The sequence below is a fragment of the Musca autumnalis genome, unplaced genomic scaffold, assembly GCF_047663935.1.
Source record: "Musca autumnalis isolate F117 unplaced genomic scaffold, ASM4766393v1 scaffold_2, whole genome shotgun sequence".
NCBI classification, from domain to species: domain Eukaryota; kingdom Metazoa; phylum Arthropoda; class Insecta; order Diptera; family Muscidae; genus Musca; species Musca autumnalis.
In genome coordinates this window covers 109,479,008-109,501,471 of record NW_027411755.1, presented here as the reverse complement: position 1 = coordinate 109,501,471, position 22,464 = coordinate 109,479,008, and the positions used below count along the sequence as shown (strand labels likewise).

Below are 22,464 nucleotides of genomic sequence, written 5' to 3'. Positions count from 1 at the left end.
ACCGGTGACTATCTTTGTGGATAGTCAAGCGGCTCTTAAAGCCATCAAATCCTGCAACATCAAATCCGATGTCGTCCTTAAGTGTAGATCAGCCTTGGGAGCGCTAACTAACGGCTTCAGGCTATGCTGGGTACCAGGACACCGCGACTATCTGGGTAATGAAAGAGCAGACGAATTAGCTAGGCGAGGATCGCAGTCCACAGACCTAGCTAACGCTGACTCTATCAAACCACCCATTTGTCATTTCTTTCAAAATTTTAAAACGTTCTCTGACGAAAGAGCCAGTGAATTGTGGCATAATGAACCTAGGTGCATTGTGGCAAGATCCATATGGCCGACTCTGTCAGTCAAAAGAACGAACTCTCTGCTGAAAATGAGTAAAGCTGAAGTTAGAGTAACGACGGGAGTCATTACTGGACACTGCTACATCAGGGCCCATACCAACAAATGCGATGAGGATGTTACTGACTACTGCAGACTCTGTGAGGACGAGGAGGAGTTAGAGACGATCGAGCACATCTTGTGTCGTTGCCCAGCAATGGCTGGTAGACGGCATAGTTTAGTAGATGCTCACTTCCCACCGTGTCTAACTTTCTACTCAACTGTGGAGCCTGCTGTGATCTACAACATCATCAAAAATCTGAAGTGGCTGGGACAGCGCAACCTGAACGCGTAAATAAATTCAACTATTCTGCCTACCATTAAAAATAAATTTTTCTCCTACTCTAAAACTTTCAGTCCACTCTTAAACTTTCTTGTAATCTACTCGTTTTTTCACTGCGCTAACAACTTTCTCTTTTTATTTTTTCCCCTATCCCCCCTTTTTTCACCTCCTTTTCTCCTGTAGCTCTTTTCTAATGGATGATCACAATGGACCGGAAGGTCTCCGAGTGACGCAGTCACAATTAGTGACTGCACATCCCCTAACCTATACCCCTAAAGAAGACTAAATACCAAACTTCAGCCATTTCGATGGATTATTGTGGCCACAACTTACAAAATACCGACAATAGGGCGGTACTTTTCTATGGGGGCTATATGAAGACGTGGACCTATAACGACAAATTTCATATGGAAAGTTCTATACCCCCAAAGAAGACTAAATACCAAATTTTGGCCATTTCGGTGTGATAATGATGATAAAACCTTTAAAATACCGAAAATCGGGAGGTACCGTTCTATGGGGGCTATATTAAGTCATGGACCTGTACCGTCAAATTTCTGAAGGAAAGATTTATACCCCCAAAGAAGACTAAATACCAAACTTCAGCCATTTCGATGGATTATTGTGGCCACAACATACAAAATACGGAAAATCGGGAGGTACCTTTCTATGGGGGCTATATGAAGTAAAGTCGTGCACAGTTACAACTGAATGCAACAGTTTTGATGTTTTTCAGAAACCAGGGAGTATTGATGAGTGTTGTGAAGTTTATGTTACTGGTTGTTATTGTTACTCTTTCAAACAGTTATGGTGTGAATTGTTAAAGAGAGAAAGAGAGTAACACATCTGCTTCCATCTGCTTCGCCCAAACCGTTACAAACAGTTACTGGTGGTGATACCACAGGTATCTGTTGTGCGTTGTCAGAGTGTTGTGAAAAAATACTGCAAAACTATTCCATATTTTGCCTCGATATTTTTTAATATTATTAATCCAAGATGTCTAAGATATTTTATGTTTGTTTATGACATAAAAATGGTTTTTATTTATAAATAATAAAGAAATAAAAAAGTATAACAACCCTTTAAGGACAAACATAAGCAAAGAAGTATAACAAAATATTTTATTCGATCCCTAAAGAAACACGGTGCTCTTGAACCAACTTTAAATGAAAAGAGCTTACACGTGGGAAGTTTTTACGCATTCTTAAAGGGTAGTAGGGTAGATTCAAAAAATCGAAAAAATTTTATGGTCTTATTTTGACGTACAGGTAATATAGATTATGACGCCAAAAATTTAAAATTTAAGTCGATCGGAGCAAAATTGGCTGAGATAAGACTTTTAAAAGTGTGTTTAGGGCGTACTTTATTGGTTTATTATACCACTTTTTTCACAATTTAATATACCTTACAATGGCTACCTGTTGGGAATTCCCTGAAATTAGTACACTTGTTACCTATGAATAAAAATGTGGACGGTCAGTCATTCATTTCCAGATGTCCTTGTAAATTTACCAAAAATATATGTTTTATTCATATAAATTGAGATACAAACTTAAAACGCGTTTTTCTTGAAATGCCCTTTTTGAAGTCGGTGCCAACGATAGCTCGAAAACAAATAGACCGATCTTCGTATATTTTGGGAGCTTATTAAATAGATAAAAACCTTGTCTTTAAGCGAGACAGTTTTTTTTTAATTTTTTTTTTCGTTAAAATCGAAATGTTGACTTTTACAGGTCACAATTTTTGCAAAATAATTTTTTTAAAATTCTGTCTCGCACCAAACTGTATGAAGATCGGCCTATTCATTTCGAGATATCGTTGGCACCGCAAAACTCTTTTACAAAAAATGGGTTTCGCAGGTAAGTCGAAGGTACACTAGAGTGGTTTCATTGAAACTTTTAGGTATTTAAAGATCGAGTTCCCCACTACAGCAACTTAACAATATCACTCTACTGTGAAACTCGACCTAGGAACCCTTCTTTTCATGGAATTGTTTCAATGAAACTCTCTACACTGAAAGAAAAATGCTTCGTTGTATCAATGAACGGGTTTCATTGATTATTTTTCATTGATGCTATGAAATGTTACATTAATACAATGAAATGTTTAGTTAATGCTATGAAACCTTACGTTAACTAAAATTTAATGATTTTTGGTTTCATTGAATAAATGAAACGTATTTCATTGATGCAATGAAACTTCTAATTTCTTTAAATTTTAAAAAATATGTGAATATTGAAATTGTGCTAAATAGTATGTGCTTAAAAAAATAGTATTCAAACATCTTTTAAGAAAATGGTGGAAAATTGGATATATTTGATGTTTTTAGTTGGCTCCAAAAATTAATGATATAGTTTCATTAAATAAATGAAATAGTTTCATTAAATAAATGAAACAGTTTCATTGAATAAATGAAACATTTTCATTAAATAAATGCAAGAGTTTCATTAAATAATTGAAACATTTCTGAAGTTCCCAACACTATTTTGCGGAATGAAAAAAGGGTCTGAAATCTTATCTATATTATGATCCTTATATTATCATTTTTCTTCTAATTATTTTTCTTTATTAAACAAATGTTTTAAATTTTCCACAATCATAAACAGTACACATTTATAAATCTGCCAAGTACATACATATGTGTGTATAGAATCACATACATCAAACATACATATGTATGTACGAATATTAGCAGAAGCGTCTCTAAAAGCGTAACTGTACACAAATTCTTTACTTGCTTTACTAGCGATTGGCTTTGATATACATCAATGGAAGGCAAATTGCGAGAGACTCATGTATTTTTTACACTTTTGTGTATGAGGCCGAGCATTTCTACCCAACAGTGATATACATACATACATATTCATTCTCATTAAAATGTTTGTCTCATTTTTTCTACTTGGGGTTCAAGGCTTATTCTCTCGGTATGTTATTCTCTGTCGTTCCCCGCTTGGGCGATGGGCTAGTTCGGCATCGGAAACTCGTCGATTCTCAGCGTTACAGTAACTAGTTCCACTTCTGACCCCTCACAGTGCAATCAACTGTAAACTTTAACATGGGGATGTCATAGGAGGTAACCAATTGACACTCTATGCATTACCTGTAGGTGGTATTGTACTAGTTCCAGGTTTACAGTCATATACCAGTTTATTTATAAAAAAAAGTGGTGGGAAATAGTCACACAACTGACGCTTCGTCGTTTACTTGGGGATATATAGGTGTCAATTGGTTTCCTTCGCATTACTTATGGGTCAATTGTGAACTAGTACCACTTACCTCTAGTTTAGGACTATTTAAATTGCGACAATTGGAATTTTCGTCCCCACAGGGTCCTTGTTATGTATTTCATTATTGTTATGAAGTAAATTCCAGCTGTGCGGTGTGAATGTGCGTGTGTGCGTTTAACCAGCAGAAAACAAGACTAGGCAAAACAACCCTGTCTGCCAAAAAGTTGATCAGCAAATTGTCAACAACATTGTTTTAGTTGACATTATAACGCCGCCATGTGCGGATGAATAAAAATTTTACGATTCGTGTTTTTAACTTAGAAAAGTAAGTATGTGAATATTGGACAAACTATTTCTGTTAAGTTTTATGTATTCATTTGTTTATATAAGTGAATTTACATTTATTTGGTTTTTCTCTTTGTAATAGATGCAAGCAATAGAAAATCTAAAAAAGAATGGAATGACGGAGAAAATGCCAAGAGTTTGGTGTCCAGCGAAAAATAAAGACAATAAATTACTAACAGTTTTTATGATTTTCAATTTTACTTAATGGTATCATAAACTTCGTTGAAAGTAGGTATGAAGTGTTTAATGTGAAAAGAAAATACAAATATTAAACTAAAACTCTTTCATGTAGTTTTTATATGTACAGTTGTATTATGTGAACTTTGTATGCTGTATCCCAACATCATGGAAGTACACAGGGGATGACTGAGCGGCAAAATATGAAGGTAAGTTATTGTGTAGAAAACCAGTTATTTAGTAACAAATTGTTTATTCTTTCAATTTTACTTACAGATGATAACGACCAATGGTATCATTAATGTATTTAGTTAATACCTAAGGAATCAAAAATTACGTATTGTATCCATGGTCAAAAGTAATTGCAATAAACTGAATTAAACATATTTAGCGTTGACTTAATTTTTATGCATTACGTGAGTATGAAATGACTTCATAAAATAAATGAAATCTTACGTTACATCAATGAAATGTATCATTGATTTTGAGCCAACGTGCATTAAAGAAAGTACTTCTTTACATTAATGAAAGTATTTCATTTCACTAATGAAAATATTTCATTGCATTAATGAAAGTATTTCATTGTATTAATGAAAGCATTTCATTATATTAATGAAAGTATTTCATTGCAATAATGAAGAAGTTTCATTGCATTAATGATGAGGTTTCATTGTACTAATGAAGAGGTTTCATTGCATCAATGAAGAAGTTTCATTGCACTAATGAAGAGGTTTCATTGCATCAATGAAAAAGTTTCATTTCAGTAATGAAGATATTTCATTGCATCAATGAAGAAGTTTCATTGCATTAATGAAGATATTTCATTGCATCAATGAAGAAGTTTCATTGCAATAATGAACAAATTCGTTAATTTTACTTCAATGAAACTTTTTTCGTTTATTCAATGAAGCTCTACGTTGGCTCAAAATCAATGACAAATTTCATTGATGGAACGTAAGATTTCGTTTATATTATGAAGCTTTTTCTTTCAGTGTAGTGTGAATCTGCACCTGGAATGTTCGCACTCTTTATAGAGAAGGTGCAGTCTTCGCATTGGCAGACGTACTTGAAAAGTACAAGACCGATATTACTGCCATACAGGAAATACGATGGATTGGGAAAGGCGTCACAACAACACCTAAAGGTGACGCACTGTATTATAGCTGCCATGACGTAAAGCATGAGTTTGGTTGTGGATTCGTAGTTAGTCGGAGACTAAAACATCTTGTATCCAGCTTCACTCCAGTGAATGAAAGACTTGCTGCTATTCGAATAAAAGCTAAATTCTTCAACATCAGCTTTATTTGCGCTCATGCTCCCACTGAAGAAAAGGACGAACAGACCAAAGATATATTTTACGAGCGCTTAGATGAAACATATGACCGTTGCCCTGCCCATGACATTAAAATCATTCTAGGCGATTTTAATGCCAAAATTGGAAAGGAGAATATCTTTGGCCCAACAGTCGGGAAATTCAGTCTCCACAGTGAAACATCTGACAATGGTATGAGACTGATAGACTTTGCAGCTGCAAAAAACATGGTAGTTAGCAGTACCAGATTTAATCATCTCGATATTCATAAGGGCACCTGGCTGTCTCCAGATCAGAAAACAAGAAACCAAATTGATCATGTTGTGATAGATGGAAGACATTCATCGAGCGTGTTGGATGTACGATCGTTCCGAGGCGCAAACATTGATTCGGACCACTACCTTGTTGCAGCAAAGGTACGCACCCGCTTAAACGTAGCAAACAAAGTACGAACAGACACAACACGAAAGTTAGACATCGGTAAGCTGCAATCACAACAGATAGCCACAGCATATTCCACTCAACTAGCCCAATTGCTTAATCAAAGCCCTCCTCATCCCGATAACATATCAGCGCAATGGCAAAGCATTGCCCACTCCATGCAAACAGCCGCAAAATCCATACTTGGATACCAGAGACCTCCACCAAGGAATCCATGGTATGATGAGGAGTGTCGTGCTGCCACCGAAGAGAAAAATGCGGCATATAAGGCTACTTTACAATCCGTAGCAACGCGTAGCGCACGAGAGAGATACAGGGAGAAAAGGAGAGAGGAGAAACGTCTTTTCCGCAGGAAAAAGAGAGAGATGGAAAAGCGGGAGTGTGAAAAAATCGAGATGTACAGGAGCCAGAATGAAGTCCGAAAATTCTACCAAAGAGTCAAGCATCAAACTGATGGCTTTGGTACAGGCACATCCTCCTGTAGAGACCAGCAAGGTAATTTGGTAACTGATACAGATAGTGTACTCAGGATATGGAAAGAACATTTTTCAAATCTGTTGGTATCCAATAGCAGCGAAGACGACGAAGATACCACAGTCCCAATCCCAGAAGATGGTATTGAATGTATACCGCCCAGCCAAGATGAGGTAAAGACAGCAATAAATCGGCTGAAGAATAATAAGGCAGCAGGGGCCGATGGCTTACCAGCCGAGCTATTCAAAACCGGAGGCGACACGCTGATAAGGTGTATTCATCAGCTAGTTAGCACCATCTGGCAGGAAGAACGAGTACCCGACGATTGGAACCTGAGTATCCTGTGCCCCGTCCACAAGAAGGGAGATAAGACTGTATGCTCTAACTATAGGGGCATAAGTCTACTCCCTATTGCCTACAAGATCGTGTCAGGGATATTGTGCGAACGACTAAAGCCAATGGTCAACGAGATTATTGGACCATACCAATGCGGCTTTAGACCTGGCAAGTCCACCATTGACCAGATATTTACCCTGCGGCAAATCCTGGAGAAGACCCAAGAGATGCAGATCGACACCTACCACCTTTTTGTCGATTATAAAGCAGCCTTCGACAGTCCGCTGCGCTCAAAGGTATTCCAAGCCATGTCTGAATTTGGTATTCCCGCAAAGCTCATCCGGCTTTGTAAAATGACTTTAACTGACACGAGGTCCTCAGTTAAAATAGGAAAGAACCTCTCCGAAGAGTTTGGTACCAAAAGAGGTTTCAGACAAGGAGACAGCCTTTCGTGTGACCTCTTCAACATCCTGCTAGAAAAGGTTATACGAGAGGCAAACGTCAAAAGAAGTGGCACAATCTACACCAATAGTCACATGTTACTTGCTTATGCTGATGATATAGACATCATGGGTCGATCAGTAAAAGAAGTAACTGATACCTTTATAAAGGTCGAAGGAGAATCTGCTAAAGTGGGTCTGGCGGTAAACGGTGAGAAGACCAAGTTGATGGTGTCGACGCGCAATGCGTCCATTGAGCTCGGACCGACTGTGGAAGTTGGTTCCTATAATATTGAGGTAGTAAAAGACTTCGTCTACCTCGGCACCTCCGTCAACACAACAAACGACATCAGTTGTGAAATAAAAAGAAGAATTGTATTGGCCAACAGATGCTACTTTGGATTAAGTAAGCAGTTTAAAAACAAAGCCACATCTCGTCAAACAAAAATAACGCTCTACAAAACACTGATACTACCCGTGCTGATGTATGGCTCCGAAGCCTGGGTACTTGCGCAAGCAGACATGGCAGTGCTTGGTGTGTTTGAGAGAAAAATTCTTCGAAAGATCTACGGACCAATCTGCGTTGACGGTGAATATCGACGTCGCATGAACCACGAGCTGTATCTGCTATACAACGACATGAATATTGTTAAACGTATCGAGAAGCAGCGATTGCGTTGGCTAGGCCATATCAAAAGAATGAGCGATGATGAACCCGCTAAAAAGGCGTATGAATACATGCCACATGGCGGTGCACGCAGAATTGGCAGGCCAAGGAATAGATGGCGCAAACAAGTGGATGATGAGATGAAAAGGCGCGGTATTCCAGAGTGCAAAGCAACAAATAGAGAGGAATGGAGATCTCTTCTTAGTTCGGCCTATAGAACAAACGTTCTGTAATGGGCCAGCTAAGTAAGTAAGTAAGTAGTGTGACCATCGACTAACCATTTACCACAAAACTGTGCAATATTTTTCAGCAACAAAAATTCTACAGATACTCTAAGATGTGCTCTTTCATATGAAAAAAATATCTACCTAAAAATGTTGATAGTTTCCCCATTAAAAAATTATGAAAATTAAGTTTTTTGGCCTGTACAACTAGGGGTAACCCCTTAAACTACAATGTTCATAGATAAGAAAAAAATAAAATCGACAGAGCTAATTTTTAAATTAATTGTTTATTTATCCATACAATCTTGTCTTAAATAAGTCGACCAACTATTTTTTGCACATACTCCGAAATTTTTATCACATTTCTCAGATATTTTTCATAAATTAATACAAAAATGTTTCGTTTTCTTGGTTCAAAAACAATTACTTGACAATATTTTTAATTAATTATTTTCATTAATATTAATATATTTTTCATATATCCCTTAATTTCCAATTTCTATTGTGTTTTTTGCTATGCATAAGTAGCCATAAATCACACAATTCAAGTTGTTCCACCAATGGTATTTATAGCAGGGATAGGCGATGTGTGCTTACTGAGAGCAAGTGAGCGAAAACTTCAATGTAAAACAATGGTGAGCAAAATAGGAAAAGAGAAAATTTAAGGGAGAATTAATATGTAATTTTTCTTGTTGTTCCATTACATATTTTTTTAAGCACTAATGTTACCTAAAATCGTGCTACAAATGAATTATTAACGAATTATTACAAAAAATACTTAAACGCCCAAGTTTTTATGAATTAATTAAATTAAGAGTATTTTACAGAAACCACCAGTGGATGGCCGTGCACACCATTGATGTAAAATGTATTGAAATGTATGCTCACTTGCTCTCAGTAAGCGCACATCGCCTATCCCTGATTTATAGTATTTGAAAAATATCTGTGGTACCACAGTTATTTGAGAACGAAAAAACAAATACTGATCTTATGCTTGGTTTATATTTACGAAATCCACTCGATTTCAACTGTCAAATCCATAGGTTAAACGTCAAATGAAATCCAGATGAGATTTCATTTCACTGGTATATAACTGTGTTATTTGTTTTTCTGTTACAAACAGTTCCATCAATGCACGCCTTTAATATGAAGACGTGGACCTATAACGACAAATTTCATATGGAAAGTTCTATACCCCCAAAGAAGACTAAATGCAAAATTTCAGCCATTTCGGTGGATTATTGTGGCCACAACCTTCAAAATACCGAAAATCGGGAGGTACCTTTCTATGGAGGCTATATGAAGACGTGGACCTATATCGACAAGTTTCTGGGGGAAAGTTTTATACCCCAACGAAGTCTCAATACGAAATTTCAGCCATTTCGGAATGATAATGAGGCTAAAACCTTAAAAATACCGAAAATCGGGTGGTAGCGTTCTATGGGGGCTACATCAAAACGTGGACCGATATAGTCCATTTGCAATACCAAACATCCTAGGAGTAATAGAACTTCTACACCAAATTACAAAGCTCTATCTTTAAAATTGCGAGCTGTATCTTGATTTCAACAGACGGACGGACAGACTGACATTGTTATATCGACTTAGAATTTTACCCTGATCAAGAATATATATACTTTATAGGGTCTCTGATGAATAATTCGATGTGTTACAAACGGAATTACAAATTTAATTATACCCTCCATATTATGGTGGACGGTACAAAAAATTGTTAAGTCGAATTCTCCCGCTTATTGAGACTTACATATATGTTTTAGTTTTTCATGGCTCATGGACCGTTGAACCTCACCATTTAAGAAAATTTGTAAATATATAGTTTTTCTTGATATATAGTTTCACCGTTGTCTCGAAAATTAATTTGCAACCCGATGCACTCATAAATTTAGCAAATATAGAGATTATAAAACAATGATTTTATTTACAGTCAACCAAAAAAGTCTACATACACCTTATAAATCTCAGGTTTTAAGGGGAAGGAAGCATTTTTATGAAAATACAAGTACATAGTTCTATTTCATATCCCTAATAAACAGTTCTACTCTTGCTCTCGTAACGGATGGTCGTAAACAAACACATCAGTTAAGCGCGCACAAAGTTTCGGTAGACAAACACACAAACACAAATAAAAAGAATTCTAATCCTACATGGCCCGCGGGCCTCCGAAAAGCGGGGGTCGCCCCAAAAGTTGGGCTAATTCTTTTAAATACCTCAAGCCATCGTTGGTTTATGGAGGTGCTATTGGCACAGATCGGCCATCAACGTCACGAAGCAATAGATATGCAGCTTTATCCATACCAGATGACATGGAATTGGCTCCTGAGTCAAATATAGTGGAGGAGGAGAGAGTTTCTAAACCACCACCAATCGTTTCTCTACGAGAAATACAGCATATTTTAGGTGATGAATGCTTATTTAAACGTACATCTATGGGAACAAAGATTTTCCCTCAAAATTTGGAAAAATACGAGTTCTGTAAGAAAGCTCTATTAGAAAGCAATATTGAATTTCATTCATATAACTCAAAAGAGAATCGTCTCTTCACAATGTTTTTACATGGTTTGCCCAAAATACCAACAAAAGACATACAAGATGAACTAAAAAGTTATAATCCTTCTCCAGAGTATGTTACTGAAATAAACACAAAATATAGTACACCACATGATGCTGTATACAAGGTACAGTTTGCACGTACGAATTTCAGCCATTCATACTTGCAAAACATACGAACAATTCAGAAGGTCTTTATTACTTGGAGGAAACAAAAACCTAAAAGTAATAATAAACCAACTCAATGTTGGAACTGCCTCATGTATGGGCACGGAGGCAAACATTGCAATAGACGCCCGGCCTGCATTATGTGCGCAAACCAACATCATACCAACGACTGTCCGTTTAATAAGAATGACAAACGGCCCGCAGTGTTTACTTGCTTTAACTGCAAGAAGTTCGGCAGAGAAAGAACTGACCACTCAGCAAACGACCTTACGAGCTCACTATTTATAGGTACGAGAAAAAGCAACAACCAGACAAGTGAGGAGAGTAAACTCCACTAGAAAAATCGCACAGGTGCCAACAAGCAGATTAACCCAACATAGCAACAAGAACAATAATACACCACCACATCATATTTATAATGAAAACCCGAACACTTTCTCGGCTCAAGTTAGATCAAACAATCAAACCGATCTCTTTACTGTCGACGAATTGTTCCAAATTTTTACTCGTGCTCTAGATGAGCTCAGCAAATGTACTACCAAAGTACAACAAATAAACGTAGTCATGTCAATGGTCAAGCATGCATATGACATTAAATAACACCACTGATTTTAAAATTCTTCACTGGAATTCAAATGGAATTTCAAATTATTCTCTTCTAAAGCAGCTGGAGTTTTTACTTGAAAGAGAACGAGTTAATATAGCGTCACTAAATGAGTCGTTTTTCAACTCAAACCACAATCCATATTTTCAAAACTTTGTACTATACAGAAATGATAGAACTCATACAAGAGGCGGGGGAGTTGCCCTCCTTATACGGAGATCTCTTAAACACAGACTGCTTCCTCTTACTAAAGCATCCTATATTGAGAATTTATCTGTAGAAGTAACTATCAATCGAAGAAAAATAATCATAACCACAGCCTATTCCCCTAGATATGCAACGACTTTTAAGAACGATATAATAGCCCTCACACAGACTAATGATGAAATGATCCTTATTGGTGACCTAAATGCCAAACATACCAACTGGAACTGTGGAAATAATAATACTGCCGGTTGCGTTTTGAATAGCTTACAACAAACACAAAATTTTTTTGTATATTACCCCGATAGACCGACTTTATATCCACACCATCCAGGAAGCAGGTCATCAACCAACCGTTGACCTAGTTATAAGTAACTCAACACTTCCTATACAAGTGAAAGTTTTAGGTCATGAAATTCCGTCAGATCATGTTCCAATCCTATGTAGTATCGGAAATGCAAAGCCAAGTACTATAGACCTAAAGAGACACGTATATAAAGACTGTAACTGGCATATATATATAAAGAAGAAATAAGCCAAAATATCAGAATTCAAACCGATTATCACACAAAATTGCAATTGACAAATAAATTGAAAAATTTGTGAGGTTAATCTTATTTTCAAGAGATATTGCCACCCCTAAAAAACAATTCATCAAAAATACATCTCTTCCAAATGATATCCTTTTATATATTGGAGAAAGAAACAAATTCAAACGCAAGCAGCAACGTGCAGCGTCCAGTCACGATGCTATGTTTTACAGTCAATGTACTAAATTTTTAAACAAATATATCGACAAACGAATACACACTGAAAGAAACCGGAAATGGTCACAATTTCTTGAAAATATGCACCCAGGAGATACAAGATTTTGGAAACTTAGCAGAAGCCTAAGAGGAAAGAAAAAGAATGAAGTTCCCCCTATAGAAATTGGGAACACAAAACTGATTTCAAATCTGGAGAAAGCCGAAAAGTTGGCAAATACTTTTTCTCAATCTCATTATTTAACAATCAATTACTCTCATCCAAATGAGCATAATATAAATAGAATAATAAATAATATAAATAGATACGTCGAACAATTCAAATCTGAACCATGTAACGTCGATAATGCAGAATATGTAGGTCATGACGAAATTAAAAACATACTTTCCAATATCAAGGTTTCAAAATCACCAGGTTTTGATGAAATCCCTAACATATTACTAAGAAATTTACCAGAAAAGGGCATCAAATTAATAGTCTCCCTATTTAATAGCTGCATACGTCTAAACGATTTCCCAACTCCATTTAAAAATGCAAAAATTATACCAGTACTCAAACCAAACAAGCCGAAAAATTTTCCTGCCAGCCTCAGACCAATCAGTCTCCTAAGCAATTTGGGAAAATTGTTCGAAAAGTGCATTCACTCCAGACTAAACACCTACGTTTGCGATAACAATCTAGTACTTAAAGAACAGTTTGGATTTAAAATTGAACACAATCCTGTTCAACAAATCAAACGAATACAAAATAAAATTATATTCCACAAACGTCAAAAGAGATCTACTGGCATAATTTTACTGGATATCGAAAAGGCATTCGACACGGTGTGGCACAATGGTCTGGTTTACAAATTAATCAATATGAATATCCCTAAGTATCTTTCTAAGATAATAGCTGACTTCTTGATTAACAAACCATTCTCAGTTTCTGTGAACGAAGAGAATTCGTCAATTAAAAATATCCCTGCTGGCCTTCCACAGGGTTCTATTCTATCTCCTATACTTTACAACCTCTATACATCGGATTTCAAATCTACGGGCTTTGAAACGGCTTTCTATGCAGATGACACAGCTTTAATTACCAATAGTAAATTGACAAGTGCTCTTCTTAAAAAAAATGGAGAACAGCTTAAAAAAATGCTACAACTATTTTTCAAAATGGAAAATAAAGATCAACAGTGACAAAACTCAGTCCATAATTTTTCCCTATAACAAATCACCAAAACGATTACCTCGTCGCCAGCTTATGTTTAATGGAAATGCAATCAGTGTAACGAATAATGTGATGTGATGTGTGTGTGATGATGTAATACTCGACCATAAACTTTTCTTCCGAGATCATATTGCTGCAGCCTGCGGAAAAGCAATCAAGTCATTTCGAGCTTTATGGCCTCTACTTAACAGGAGGTCGAAACTTAATAGGGAAAATAATAATTTACTTTACAAATGTGTTATAAGACCGATTATGGCATATGCATCGCCGGTATGGTCTAAAGCCGCAAAAACGCATATAAAGAAAATGCAAATCATTCAAAACAAATGCCTAAAAATGATAAATAATAAACCCTGGAGATATCCAACTTTTGAACGACATAATGTAACTGGTTATGAATTGTATGCTATTTTTTTAAATAGACAAAATGAAAATTTTTCAACAGAGTCAGAAACTCTTCTTATGAAATAATTAGAGATTGTTTAGAATTTTTGTAAATTAACATAAATAAGAAATTACCAAACTGAAAATTTATTGAATTAAAGCAGCATATTTCCATAATATACTACTTTAGTCTCTTCAATTTTCATATTATGCTTGAACTATTCTTTTGTTAATTCAATTAAGGTTTTTCCCCCTTTTTTACCTATAAATCTGATATACTGTATTATAAATCTAAATCTTAATCATATAATGAAAGTATTATTTGTTGTATTATCTTAAGATAAATCTCATTAAATTTAAGAAATCATTGTACAAATATTGTAAATTTTCTGGAAGAATAAATGAATTGAATTGAATATCCCTAATAAACAATATTACATACAACAAAAATATATTCCATAATACGAATAAACGTAAATTCTATAAAAATGAAATATTAAGATCACCGTAAAATTTATGTAATAAGCAATACAAATTTTAGGTTTTATTGCTTTATCGAATGTCTCTGATTGTCTATAATATATTTTTGACAAAATAGGAACATATTTGTGGATTAATTGCCGTTATTTAATGTCAGACTTTGCGTATAGCTCGTTAAGGCGGACCCATTCAGATTTCTTTGAGTTTTTCAGTCTAGTAGTTTATGAAACCCCAGAAAATACAGTGGGACTAATAATTTTGGGATCCAAGAGCTTCGCTAAATATACGAATTCCTGAAGAATAAATGAATTGAATTGAATATCCCTAATAAACAATATTACATACAACAAAAATATATTCCATAATACGAATAAACGTAAATTCTATAAAAATGAAATATTAAGATCACCGTAAAATTTATGTAATAAGCAATACAAATTTTAGGTTTTATTGCTTTATCGAATGTCTCTGATTGTCTATAATATATTTTTGACAAAATAGGAACATATTTGTGGATTAATTGCCGTTATTTAATGTCAGACTTTGCGTATAGCTCGTTAAGGCGGACCCATTCAGATTTCTTTGAGTTTTTCAGTCTAGTAGTTTATGAAACCCCAGAAAATACAGTGGGACTAATAATTTTGGGATCCAAGAGCTTCGCTAAATATACGAATTCCTGAGTTTTCTCATAAATTTTATAGTTTTCACAACATTCCAAGGAGCAAATTACATGCAGAAGCCTTCGAATTACCTAGTAATAAGGTCTGGTACAATCCTCGAGCATCCATTGAATCAGCAATGTAAAAGTATCCGACATTTATAGCCCTTCAAGTGACCCTAACGATCATAATACGAGAGCATACTAGTTAACAGTGTAAATTTCTTACAATTTTCATGCATTCTTTGATGGTGCTTTAATTTGGTGCTTTGGAAACTTTACGAGCGGGTTTGTATAATAATGTTGTACATTTCTAATTGAGTTAATGTCCATAAATGTATTACAAGGTAATTCCAAGGTTCTTGCTTGTAATTTAACACTTTGAATGCTGTGTAAACTATAAAATTTATGAAAAATACAGGAATTCGCATATTTAGCGAAGCACAGGAGCATATATTATCCATAAGAACAACTTCAAAGCGCTCTAGGATCTCAAAAAAATTAGTCCCGACATTTATAGCGCTTCAAGTGACCCTAACGATCATAATACGAGAGCATACTAGTTAACAGTGTAAATTTCTTACAAATTGCATGCATTCTTTGGTGGTGCTTTTATTTTGATGCTTTGGAAACTTTACGAGCGGGTTTGTATAATAATGTTGTACATTTCTAATTGAGTTAATGTCCATAAATGTATTACAAGGTAATTCCAAGGTTCTTGCTTGTAATTTAACACTTTGAATGCTGTGTAAACTATAAAATTTATGAAAAATACAGGAATTCGCATATTTAGCGAAGCACAGGAGCATATATTATCCATAAGAACAACTTCAAAGCGCTCTAGGATCTCAAAAAAATTAGTCCCGACATTTATAGCGCTTCAAGTGACCCTAACGATCATAATACGAGAGCATACTAGTTAACAGTGTAAATTTCTTACAAATTGCATGCATTCTTTGGTGGTGCTTTTATTTTGATGCTTTGGAAACTTTACGAGCGGGTTTGTATAATAATGTTGTACATTTCTAATTGAGTTAATGTCCATAAATGTATTACAAGGTAATTCCAAGGTTCTTGCTTGTAATTTAACACTTTGAATGCTGTGTAAACTATAAAATTTATGAAAAATACAGGAATTCGCATATTTAGCGAAGCACAGGAGCATATATTATCCATAAGAACAACTTCAAAGCGCTCTAGGATCTCAAAATAATTAGTCCCGACATTTATAGCGCTTCAAGTGACCCTAACGATCATAATACGAGAGCATACTAGTTAACAGTGTAAATTTCTTACAAATTGCATGCATTCTTTGGTGGTGCTTTTATTTTGATGCTTTGGAAACTTTACGAGCGGGTTTGTATAATAATGTTGTACATTTCTAATTGAGTTAATGTCCATAAATGTATTACAAGGTAATTCCAAGGTTCTTGCTTGTAATTTAACACTTTGAATGCTGTGTAAACTATAAAATTTATGAAAAATACAGGAATTCGCATATTTAGCGAAGATCAGGACCATATATTATCCATAAGAACAACTTCAAAGCGCTCTAGGATCTCAAAATAATTAGTCCCACTGTATTTCCTGAGGTTTCATAAACTACCAGACTGAAAAACTCAAAGAAATCTGCAAGGGTCCGCCTTAACGAGCTATACGCGAAGTCTGACCTTAAATAACGTCTATTAAAGCACAAATATGTTCTTTTTATGTCTAAAATATATCATAGACAACCAGAGACATTCGATAAAGCAATAAAATGTAAAATTTGTATTGCTTATTTCATAAATTTTACGGTGATCTTAATATTTTACGGTGATCTTAATAATGCCATTACTAAAGCTGAGTACACATTGCCAGTTTTGAATGACAGCTTTGTTCGTGCTTGCTAGTGTGGCCGTTCATTTTTGTCATTCATCATGCAACCACAAAATGTTTTGTGGTTGCTGGACGGTTGGACAGTTATCGATAACTGCAAAATATCGACATTCAAAACTGACAATGTGTACTGCTCTTAACGAATGACATTTGATTTTTATAGATATAGCATTTTTAAAGAAAAATGCACTCCGTTGGATACATTTTATAAGCACTTGCTTAAAGATCCCTACAAACAAGCCAGTTTGTTAATCCCTACCCGCTGCTGGCGAAGGCATCTGTTCTAAAAACAGTAAAGAGTGTATATATTTTTAAGAATTTGTTATAAAATAAAGAAATAAAAATTTAGATTGCGAATATTTTTGCGGTTATTCACGATCGAAAATTTTTAATGGAGTGGAGCTGGAGTCAATGTCGAATGCTGAACTAGTGATGGGAAGGCAACATAAAAGAACGGACGAAGTAAGCTCATTGCATTTAATAGAAACTTTTTTAAATACACACAATATTAAGTGCATTTTATTTATTCTGGGATATTTCGAAATGGCTTCATTTTTATTGCTAACATAAGAGTTTTTTTGCCGGGTTAACACACTTCTAGAGGAATTATTTGACGTTTGGTTAATCCGGTTAAGTGTAACCGCGGTATTAGACTTACTAAAAACTCAATCCGAAGAATACCTTTAAATTCAATACAAAGCACTGCATCAAAAGCCGCGCTCACTTGTAAAATTCATAAGTGAATTCATAGGAAAAGATGTACTCCAACGACCCTTGTACTATACACTTGTAGTTATTAAACTGCATCCGCGATTGCAAACGATTTGCTGGGAGTGTCAAATTAAAAAAAAAAATCTTGTATTCTTATAGGCTGTTTACGGTTTTTGACGGTTAACCTTCCTTATTTTTGTTTGACGTATATGCAATAGAATTGACATTTAAAACCCAGTGGGGTTGTTAAATCCGGTTGTATGTATATAATCGGATATTTTGCAATGGCTTGAATTGTTTGCATCTTTGGACTGATCAAAAACACACACACACACACACACACACTGCATCAAGACCTGTTATTTAAAAGCTATTTGTTACGCAGGAAGCAGTACGTTCAAATTAACTCAGCAAAAAGTAGCATGGGCTCGGTTGAATTCGGTGTACCACAGGGAAGTGGATTAGGTCCCTTGCTATTCTCAATTTATTTGAATGATATAGCAAATTTAAACCTTGATGGCGAATTAATAATGTTTGCCGACGACATATATTTGCTTTATCGCTACAAATCTGATATGGAATTAAGGGCCCGCATGGAACGTGATGCAGCTCTAAATGTCGAATTTGCCCAATTAAATAGACAAATAATCATGGCGGAATAACAAATATCAAAATTTGCGAACAAATGTTGATGTTTGGTGTGGTAAATGTCCCGATTGTTGTTATCGATGTAACACCTTATTATTCCACCATGCTAATAATCAACCCAAATTGGTTCGTTTTCGTCCTCAGATATCAAATCCGTTTAGCATTTACGTGGATGGTGATTTGGTTTATGAACAATCATCAACTAAACATTTAAGTGTTACACTTCAGAGTAATCTTTGTTGGGATATTCAAAATATCTCCAGCTATTGGAATCTTACATATGGTCTGTTCCAGTACTGCAAGAATCTACTAATTTTTACTATTTTCTTCGATAACAAAGGAAAAAGTGTTATCGTAGTAACAAATAGTAGCTTCTTGGAGGTTCTGGAACAGAGCAATTAATTCCAAAATAAGGTAAACTTGAAAACCAATGGTCTGTTCCAGTACTGTAAGAATCTACTAATTTTTATTATTTTTCGATAACATAAAGGAAAAAATGTTATCGTAGTAAAAAATAGTAGCTTCTTGCAGGTTCTGGAACAGAGCACAAGTTCTTAATTTTTAAATTTTGAAGCACTTATTCAATCCCACTTGAGTTACTTGGCAATTGCATATGCATACAACAAGCGCAGCAACGCTTTGAAATCTCTCCAATGCACGATGGGGCCAATGGCAGGTTTTTGAGGCAAAAAGTCATTTTTTCAAGTCAACGATTGAAATCAAATAATAACGGAATTATATTCTTAACACTTTCAAACCTCCAAAGCCAAAAAATTACAATCTGGCAACGACCTACGGCGACATGCCAAGCTGTCAAAGATGTCATAATTATGATTCCGTTTATTTCTGACATTCAGTCGTAATTAAACAATTTTTTTTTTTTTTTTGGCGCCAAAACCTGATCTGTTGATATTATCTATTTTTTAAAAATGGAAAATACGGGTAATGGTTTGTAAATTAAGATTATTATTAAAAGTGTAAATGTAATATTAGATGTGGTCAATAATTTGTTGTGTCAGTAAGTGATGGTTTTTGATGTAGTCTGTGGTATCGTCCATGTGTTCTTTGGAGTAGAACTTTCGACTTCAGGGTGCTTTCTCGTAAAAATATGTATCTGGTGAAAGGTGACAATGTCGGCTAACAGATTTTGAAAAGAATTTTTGCGTATACTTGCGAATAAAAAAATTATCAACTCCCAGATTTCGTAAAACTTAAAACTTGGATATTTTTAATTTTTGGTTGGAAAATCAGCGGAAACCTAAACTCCTTATAGAATGGATTTCTGCAAAATTTAATCGAGGTGTCAAAGACAACTTCATGACGGAAGTTAAAAAGCAAATTTATAATATTTGTGCACGCCTTAACCAAAAATGGATAAAAAATTGGAGGTCAAAAAGTCGTGTATTACAATTTGAAAGCTTATGGTTAGTTAGCGACACAGTATTTACGCTAGAACAAGGTAATGATAAAAAGAAGAGAGGGCACCCTAATGTGGATTATAGTGAGGGAAGAAAGCTTGCTTCGGAAGTCTGCTATGAACACGGCAACAGTACCAAACCCTTGATTCATGCCGCCTCTGTTTCGACCAATTTGTCAAAAGAAAAATATTTAAACAAAGTTCTCAAGGAAGTTCGGTATCAACCAACTAAATTGAGAAAACAATTAACTTTGACAGAGAAAAAATCTGAACCGATTTCAATATGATGTCTCAATAATGTTTTCTTGACCAAATTCCGTCACACACTTTAAATTTCGTCACAATTGGACATATATAGCGTGATTGCTGCACGAAATACCTAAAATCGGGTGAAAATATTTTTGGGAGCTATATCCAAATTTGAACCGATTTCGATATAATTTGGCATACTTTTTTTTCTAGACGTAATTTCGTCACACATTTTAAATTTCATCTAAATTGGACAGAATTTGCGTGTTTGTTGCACCAAATACCTAAAATCGGGTGAAAATATATATGGGACCTATATCCAAATCTGAACCGATTTCAATATAATTTAGCAAACATATTTCTAGACCAAATCCTGTCACACGTTTCAAATTTCTTCGAAATTGGACACAAATTGCGTGTTTGTTGCACGAAATACCTCAAATCGGGCGAAAATATATAAGGGAGCTATATCCAAATCTGAACCGATTTCAAAATAACTTGGCAAACTTATTTCCAGTCCGAATTCCGCAACATATTACAAATATCATCATAATTGGACAGAATTTTCGTGTTTGGTCCATCAATTACTCGAAATCGGGCGAACATATATATGAAAGCTATATCTATATATGAACCGATGTCAACCAAATTTGGCAGATTAGCTTCTAGGCCGATTATAAACATCTGCACGAAATTTTGAAGGTCTAGCTTGCCCCTGTGATTTTTTGCCTCAAAAACATATCATCGGCCCCATCGTGCAATGTTTGCAGAATAGAGCCTTAATAATTATGTATAAGTTGCCACTTCGACATCCAACAATATCGTTAATTAAAGACATTGCCACGGAAGTGTTACCAATATATGGACAACATGTTTAGCAAGCCCTTTTATATGTTTTCGAAAATATTAAACAAATTTACCATCAAACAATAAATATATATCAAAATCAAAATAATTTTTATACTCGGAATCAAAGTAATCTGCGAATTGCTAGGTGCAGATTAGAGAAAACGAAGCAAAGAATTGATTGCAATGGTAGTAGACATTTGCAAGAAGCTACTACTTTTTATTACGATAAAATTTTTTCCTTTAGCTCTGTTCCAGAACTAAAAAGTTTTTACAATTTTTACCACTTTTACACATTTTGAGTTCCCGTATGCAAAATTTATATGGAAATTGTTTACGACTTTTACCACTTTATAAAGTACGGGAACAGGCCATTTATGTTGTCGAAAAAATAGTAAACATTAGGTGTGTGTGTGTGTTCGTTTACTCAACAATTTGTACAAGTCCAGTAACTTTTTTCCAATCGACACATATTAGCTGTGTTCCTTTACTTACCTGAGGTTACCATTTGTTACCCCAAAAAGTGGTAAAACTGGCAGCAATTTTTAGGAGAGTGAGAGAGGAGAGATAGCACATACGCCTTTCTCTTCTACCACAGGCTACCAGACAAATTTCTGCAGGTAAAAAATGGTAGAACTGATTTTTCGACTTTCGTATGACGATTATTTCACAATGGAGAAAAAATGGACGAAAAACAGAAGAAAAAGTCGAACGCTTACAAAACTAAAGCTCTATTCCTTTACGTGCAAGAATCATCAAGTTTTACTACTTTTTACTCGAAAAGCGTTCCTTTACTTCAGGCACCAAACAATTCATATGGGAACGGTTTACAACTTATACTACTTTTGCCGGTTTTACCACTTTCAAAAGTAAAGCAACAGACCATAAATTAAAAACTGTGAAATAAAAGATTTTTTATGTTTCTTTTTGACACTGCTACCAGATCTACCATTTTCCCGTTCCTTTACTTTTCTGGTAAAAATGTTCATGAGAGAGCAATTTTGACACTTTTCTCTTTTACCACTTTACCATTAAAAAAGTAAAGGAACAAAGCTATTAGTAGATTCTTGCAGTACTGAAACAGACCAAATATAAGTCCCAATTTACATTAGGCGAGTTTACTTGCGGCAAGTCTCAGTTTGTAGGAGAGACACGTAATTTTCAGGCAATTCCTTTTTTATATTTTTCGTATTTGACATTATTTTCATTGTTTTGAAAACAAAACTTGTCGGAACAGAATTGCCTTTTATAAACGCAAGAGGCAAGTTTAAAAAGGAACGAGAAAAATTCCCGCAAGTAAACTTGCCTAATGTAAATCGGGACTAACAACCTACCTATGAAACAATAGCTCTGTTCCAGAACCTG

General features: G+C 35.1%; 1 long non-coding RNA gene across 2 annotated transcripts; it reads left to right on the top strand.

Annotated features, from left to right (window-relative positions):
* Positions 1 to 202: 202 nt before the first annotated feature.
* On the top strand, positions 203 to 4,797 carry LOC141394469 (uncharacterized). 2 transcript variants are annotated; one of them, XR_012410431.1, is made up of 3 exons: positions 203 to 4,468; positions 4,529 to 4,622; positions 4,690 to 4,797. It is a non-coding gene; the product is annotated as an uncharacterized lncRNA (long non-coding RNA). The 2 variants fall into 2 exon arrangements; XR_012410432.1 differs by lacking the exon at positions 203 to 4,468 and having other exon boundaries at positions 4,486 to 4,622.
* The last annotated feature ends 17,667 nt before the right edge of the window (positions 4,798 to 22,464 follow it).